Source organism: Miscanthus floridulus, chromosome 3, assembly GCF_019320115.1.
Source record: "Miscanthus floridulus cultivar M001 chromosome 3, ASM1932011v1, whole genome shotgun sequence".
NCBI lineage: Eukaryota > Viridiplantae > Streptophyta > Magnoliopsida > Poales > Poaceae > Miscanthus > Miscanthus floridulus.
Window position 1 is genome coordinate 30,176,907 of NC_089582.1, and position 7,133 is coordinate 30,184,039.

Genomic DNA, 7,133 nt, shown 5'->3' on the forward strand with positions numbered 1-7,133 from the left:
ATCATTTCAGTTCTGAATTAATGACATCCATGTTTCATGTACCTTAATTATTTAAAAAAAAAATAATATGTACATCTTTTAGGTCTTGATGGATAGTTCAGATGCAAAGGTTTCAAAGGAAAATGGAGGCCCCTAAGATGATATTGTACAAACAGAAAATTCCAGTGAGCCTATGGATGATTCTAGATGGTTGCAAGAAAGCATGAGTACAGAAGTTACCCACGAAGCTCTACCAGTTGACCAGGGCTATAGCACGGCCCATGATGAAAAGGCCCTATCAACTTCTGGGGTAGATCCGATGGGAGAAAAAGGACTTTAAGAAATCATAATGGTATACAATAAACCCAAATAATCTATGTCTCACCGGTTGCCCCAGAAGGTATTGATATTTTCTCTTTGATGGATTAACTTAGAAAAACTGCTAACTATTGTTGTATACTTCAATTTAATCCTCATTTTTAGATTATGTTTGTACCGATACTGATAGAGCCATAATTGAATTTGTCAAAAAAATTCCATCTTCACCTAGGAATGAGGAGCTTGTGCTCATAGATGATGTTCCGGTGTCGAGAAACCACATGAAATGTCTTTTTCAGCCATATGAATACTTGTCTGATGAGGTAACAGATGTAAGTCATAATACTCAATCAAACATTGCCAACTTCAATGCCCTTTCTCTCTAATAGAGAAATGTATGCAGGTCATAGATGCTTATATTAAACTGCTGAAGGCCCAGGAGGGTTTGAAAAAGAGGCCAGGAGGTACAGTCTATCTTGAAACTACGTGCTTAGTTGCAATCATGAAGCGGGATGGAGAAAAGGACGAGACCATTGAAGCCAATTACCCTAACCATGGCACTTCACAGTGTCCTGGTTTAGTTCAAAGGGTGCTAGCTTACTTGAAGCATGACGTGGTAGTAATTTTTTAAACGATCTATTGGTCTTTCATTATCAAATTTTTATGCCTGGCAAAATGTTTATTGTTTGATTTGATATGTGTTCCTTCCAATAAATGTTACAAATACACATTGGTACCTTGCTGTTATAAACGTCGACAAACATGAGGTTCAGGTGCTAGACTCTTTGGGAGAGATGTTCGGACGTACTGACCTCAATAAAAGTATGGGTATTTCCTAACACAGCTATTTATACACATTTTATATTTTAGAAATGATGATTGATTCATTCTTCTATGAACAAATAGCGAGGTGGATTGTAGAAACAGATAGATTTCATATTGGAGGAAACAGGCCCAAAAGAGCACAAATGGCTAGATGTTGAGGTTGATACCTAGCCAGTTAGGAAGATTTTCTGCGGCAAATTATTACAAACAGATGGGTACGTCAGAAATAAAGGCATATCATATAAGTTGAATTTTATGTGTCTTTGCCTTTTTGATCTAATGTGAGCCTGAACCTCTATTAACGTTGTATGTAGTTTTTCATGCGGTTTATTATTAATAAACTTTATGGAGTATTGGACTGGGAGCAATTTGTCAGACGAGTTCAATTAGGTAAACTATGCGTCTTACCACAAGTTATGAGTGTGCATTAGCTGTGGGTTTTTAATTAATAATTAATTAGGTTCATACTATCGTGCAGGATGATATGAAAGAATTTAGATTGAAGCTTGCGGTGATCTTGCTATCGTTAGAGTTAAACAAATGAAAGGGTGCTCCATATCTTGATAGGGATGAAAATATTGGAAGCCCAAGCGACTGTGCCATAATAGAGTATCCAAAGATTCCTGATCAAGTGTCCACGAAAAAGCGAAAACATTCTGAGGAGGCCAAATGCTTAGTGTTTCAAACGAGCACTCCTCAACACATACAAACTCAGAATAAATCCCCACAAGTCCATGCCAACCAAGACCCTGATGAGTTTTGGACATTTGAGGCCATGAAAGACATGCCAATGAACAAGGAAGAGATGACTGAGTTACTATGTGATTACGTCATGGCAATTCAGGATGAAATGACGTTGAAGTAAGCTACATGCTTATTTTAATTATTTTATTTACTAATAATAGTGTGCTATCTTATATGACAAAAACCATCATCAGTGTCTAATGCTTTGCAGGAAGCCTTGGGTTAAAGGTTTTCATCCCTCCATGATTGCCCTAAGTGTAAAGGACCTACAAGAGTTGTTAATGAGTAATCGAGACATCTCTGAGAATTGTTTCAACTTAGGTGTCCATTTTTAGGCAGCTCGAGAATACAATACAATGAAAAAATACAATAGTATTACGAAGCATCACAAGGACCTGAGATTCTATGTAAGCACATTTTTAAAATTCTTATCGTGCTATATCATATTGTCTTATTTGTTTTTCTCCTAATTGTATAAAGTAGGCCAAGTTATACTAATCCTGACTCTCGATATCCTTATCTTCTAGAAAATGTGTGCTTTAACAAAAATGCATGAATACCATAAAAATACACAAAGAAAGAAATGGCTGCTGCGATTGGTGTATGTGAGGATATGAAATATAGCTTAGCACAATGCAGATACGTAAGTCGCTTGCTCCTGCTTTTATTACTTGTTTCCTATATACTATTCTAAACGCTATCTTGTTTGCAGTTTCTTTTGCCATGGCTGCACGTTCGAAAGTATATGCTTTATGTTTTCGATTAGAAGGAGAAGATGCTTATCATGATTGATTCTAGACCTATTGAAGACTGGTGTAAAGACACGCTAGCGCTGATGTATGTCGGGTACACTCTTGGATTTACCTTGCAGTACACGGACGCAGTGAATGTACATATTCCTGGATGGAATGAGGATGTCTTCAAATGGAAATTCAGACAGGAAGAAAACATTGCAGAGGACATAGATGGGTAACTAACTCAGAGTCACTATGGCTTGCAATAATAATACATACGATTTAACTATTTTTATATATCGTTGATCGTGAATCTTGCCACAGACACTTAAGTGGATATCTTATTCTACAGTATACGTCTACGTGGAATAGACCAAAAGCCACACATATTTATACGATGAGTATAACACTTTGTTTTAAGTTTTTGTGGAAGATTTTTGAAGAGACGCAGTATTACCCATGCGACAGGCACTAATATTGACATATATACTCGAGCCTGTGTACATGATGATATGGAGATGCGGCGGAACTTATTCGTGGATTTATTGGCGCACGAAAGAAATGGATATCGGAGATTTCTTCCTGCCGATATAAAACATTATCTTAGGCGCATCACGAAAAGGTCTATAAAGTAGAGTTTGTAAGCATGTGACGCCACGCTCTTTGTGACTGTTAATTTCACAAACTTTGCTTTTTGGGTTAACTGTAACTTTAACGTTGATATTTAATTTTTACAGTATTGTTATCTTATCGTGCGATCCGTGTGTTTTTAGTATAAATTGTTAGCTATCTCATAGCAACGCACAGGCACGCGACCTAGTATAAATATTAAACATGGAGCTAACTGTATATAGCACTTGGCATGAGTTTAGTAGGATATGTTTTTTGGTCTACATATATACAAACAAAGACATGGTTTGTTAAACCATGAAGTGCAGTAGGTATACTAAACCATTATAGTTCATTGGCTCCAAATATAATACAAGGCTAGGAGCAAGTAGATGTGGCAGCATCTAGTGGCCCTTGTAGTAACTGTGCAAAACCATGAGAGAGTGCTCGGCGTCGATATTATACAAGGTCAGTAGCAGGTTGATTGCAGGTTGTTATATTCTTGGAGGTAGTTGTATGAACGTTTAGTGGGACGTGTTGCTGCGGTCCGATTCCCAGCCCTGATTGTCGTCGTCTGAGGTGTCCATCGAGGAATTGATAGAACACAGATTGTAATACCCAAAAATTTGCTCCTTTTGAAATAGATGTAAATTGAGTTAATTTTGAATTTTTGTGCTCATAAAATAGAGGAAAAATAATAAGTTTCATTGAATTAAAATTTATCATAGGAATTTAGCAACATTTTTGTGCATTCATGCTGATGCATACTTATTTTTTTGATGAGCGGTTTTGTCCAAAAATTCAAAATAATTTCAAATGCTTTTGAAATGGTTTGAAAATAGATTTAAAAATAGAATTTAGAAAAAGAAAAAAAAGGAAAACAGCAAAACTCTTCTCCCTCTTTCATTTCTGGCCCAAAGGCCCGCCCCTCTCCCCTCTCTCCTTGGCGCCGGCCTTACCCCATGGCCCATCTCCTTCTCTCCTTCCCGCAGCCCAACAGCAAGCCCAGCTCGGCGCCAACCCCTCTCGGCCTCTCTCCCTCTTCCCGCAGCCTAGTTGGCGGCCTAGCAGGAAAGCCCACGTGTGGACGCATCCGCCTCCTCTCTTCCGCCATGTTCCACTGGCGCACGGGCCCCGCTCCTTCGGTCGCCGACTAGTGGGACCGTCTGTTAGTGTTCTTCCTCCTCGCGACGTAGCCGCCTAGGACTCTCTGCTGCGCCATGGAAGCCCGACGCTGCCACGTCTCCGTGCCTTGCTGTGCGCGCCAAGCTCCCTGCCCCCATAAATATCAAGCCCGCACGTGCCGGTCCCAGCCCGAGCACCCGCCGCCCCCTCGCATAACCCTAGCGCAGATGCCACCTAGAGCTCGCAGCGCCATCGCCGTCCACTCCACGCCGCCTAGATTGGACGAGGTGAGTTCGCCTCGCCGTCCTCTTTCTCCCCGTGTAATCCCCGCGTCGAATCGTGGTCTCTAGGACCATTTTCGGGTTGCAGCGACGAGCTCGGTCACCGTCGGCCATGTCCACCGCCGCCTCCTCTTCCTGTTTCGGCGCCGACCACACCTTCTCTCTCACTGATTTGTTTCCATCCGTCCAATCCAAGATCAAGGGCCGAGATTAGACAGTACCCCTTTGCCGGGTTTATTTGCAAAAGAGCCCCTGCACTTTTCCATATTCGAACCCGCAATCCCCGCCAGATTTAAAATTCTAATTTTTATTTATTTTAATTCGAAATAGAAGATCCACTTATTTATAGTTTTGCCACTAGTTTTCTTTAGGCCATAAAATCTTTGTTTTAGCTCCGATTTGATCCGTTCAAGTTGCGTTAGATTCGTAATTGAGTAATCTACATGTTCATCTTACTGCTAAATAAGTTTTCAACTTTTGAAATTTGAGGTTAGATTTAATCCATTATTTTATTAAAGGAAATCTTGTTTAATTCATAACTTCTTCGTTATAGCTCCGATTAGAATGTTTTTCGTGTCCGTGTGTTCGTAGTAACGTGTAGAACATCTTTAAAACCTTTTTACTTGTTGTTTCATATGTTTGGTGTACTGTTCTAATTTAGTTCTACTGTTTGCTTCGTGTATGATTGCATTGATGTTTGTGTGGTGCTTTATGATCGTGTCCAGTCGATGAGCTTTATGTGTTGATCAAAGAGTTCCTTGGAAGCTTTGAACTAGAAGAAGGGTTAGAGTTTAAGGCAAGTATAGCATAGGAACTTCCTTGTTGTCCTATACACTTTTAATCATTTAATTCATGATGCATGTGTCTACCTTGGCAACCGTAGTAATTTTCCTAGCTAATTGATATCCTGGATTCCTTGACACCTTTGGGTTATTGCGTTCGGTAGTATGATGCTAGTGCTCAACCAAAGCCATGATCTTGTAACTTGACTAATGGTATATGCAATAAACACTAAAAGATGTTTTTTAGCAACATGGAACCAGGGGGCTAGAGCATTGGGCTATTTTTTATGGTGCTCTAGATTCCTCTCCTTAAGGACTTATCTGTAAGTGAACATCCGGGACTTACAGTATAGCTGTGAGGGCTACATGGCTCTAGCTTTAGCTTAGTATGAGGACCTTTTCTATCTTGTTAGAGGTTACCTTTATGGTGTAAGAATGGCTTGCCAAATCAGGTATAGTGCGGCCTCTGTCCCATTGTGTATAGGTTGCGCATCATTGTGCCATCGGGAAGGGGGCCTACATCTGTTTGCCAAGTGAATCTAATGGCCCTAACTTGTTAGATGAACCTTTGAAAGGATTCATAGTGAACCCTGCCGACCTTCCTTGGAAGTGGGTCAAGAGATTAGCTACCTCGGGCGAAAGGGTAAATCACAACTCACAGTGAAAGTGTACAACCTCTGTAGAGTGTAAAACTGGTATATCAATTGTGCTCACGATCACGAGCAGCCTTGGACCCTTACGGAATAGATGATGAACACTGATGATACTGATGATAAAGATGCTCACTAATGATTAGTGTTTATGCTATTCATTATTCATGCTTACCTGATCATGTGTTTATATGGGCCTGTGAATAAACTTGTTGCCACCCAATTGCTATAAGATGACTCATTAAAAGCTAATCGCAGTTAAACCAATGTCAGCCTTTTGAGCCTCATGAACCCCATGATATATTTATTGAGTACGACATGTACTTACGCTTGTTTTATTTTTCAATTATTTGGATAAAAATCTCAGATGGGTACTAGATTGCTAGAGTTTGAAGAAGTTAGGCTTGTTATCAACTAGTCAGTTGTCCCTATGAAACTGGAGTCTTCATCCGAAGATCAGAGTTGTCTTTTCCGCTGTTTGCTATCTAAGGGAATATTCTTTATACTAAGTACATTATATATTGAGCATTATCTATTGATATTACTCTTATTTATAGCTATATCTGAGATATGACTTCCTGGGCTCACATATGGTGTGTATCTGGTTTTGTTATTAAAACCGGATGCTACAAAGTGGTATCAGAGCAATACTGACTGTAGGACACAAGCCTAGTAGAAACTGGTCGTTTTAAGGGTTAGAAGTTGCTATAAAAATCCTTGCTCTATGAACCTTGATATTTTCTTCTCTACTATATCTCTACCCTTGCTATTCATCTCTACCTTGGTGCTTATTTTAAAGTCTTTGTTCTCATCTCTACTCCTTAATTTGATATGCTTTTAGAACCTTCTCTTACCATCTTCTTGCATCATCAGAAGAGGAGCTTTAGGATCTTTGCCCTTAATATGGAGAAAACGATAGTATCGCCAGTTGAGTAAATATTTGAAGTGTGAACCTTTATTGTTCAGTTGGTTGTCATTATGTTTATGCTTGTTTTGGATCTTTGTAATGAGTGCAATGATCTTATCGGGTTTGTCCACAATTTCATTTAGTTTATAGGCCTAAGGTATAAGGATCCGTGCAATAAA

The 7,133-nt window shown here is 39.5% G+C and overlaps 1 pseudogene; it reads left to right on the forward strand.

Annotated features, from left to right (window-relative positions):
• Positions 1-202: 202 nt before the first annotated feature.
• LOC136543432 (uncharacterized) lies at positions 203-2,839 on the forward strand (annotated as a pseudogene).
• The last annotated feature ends 4,294 nt before the right edge of the window (positions 2,840-7,133 follow it).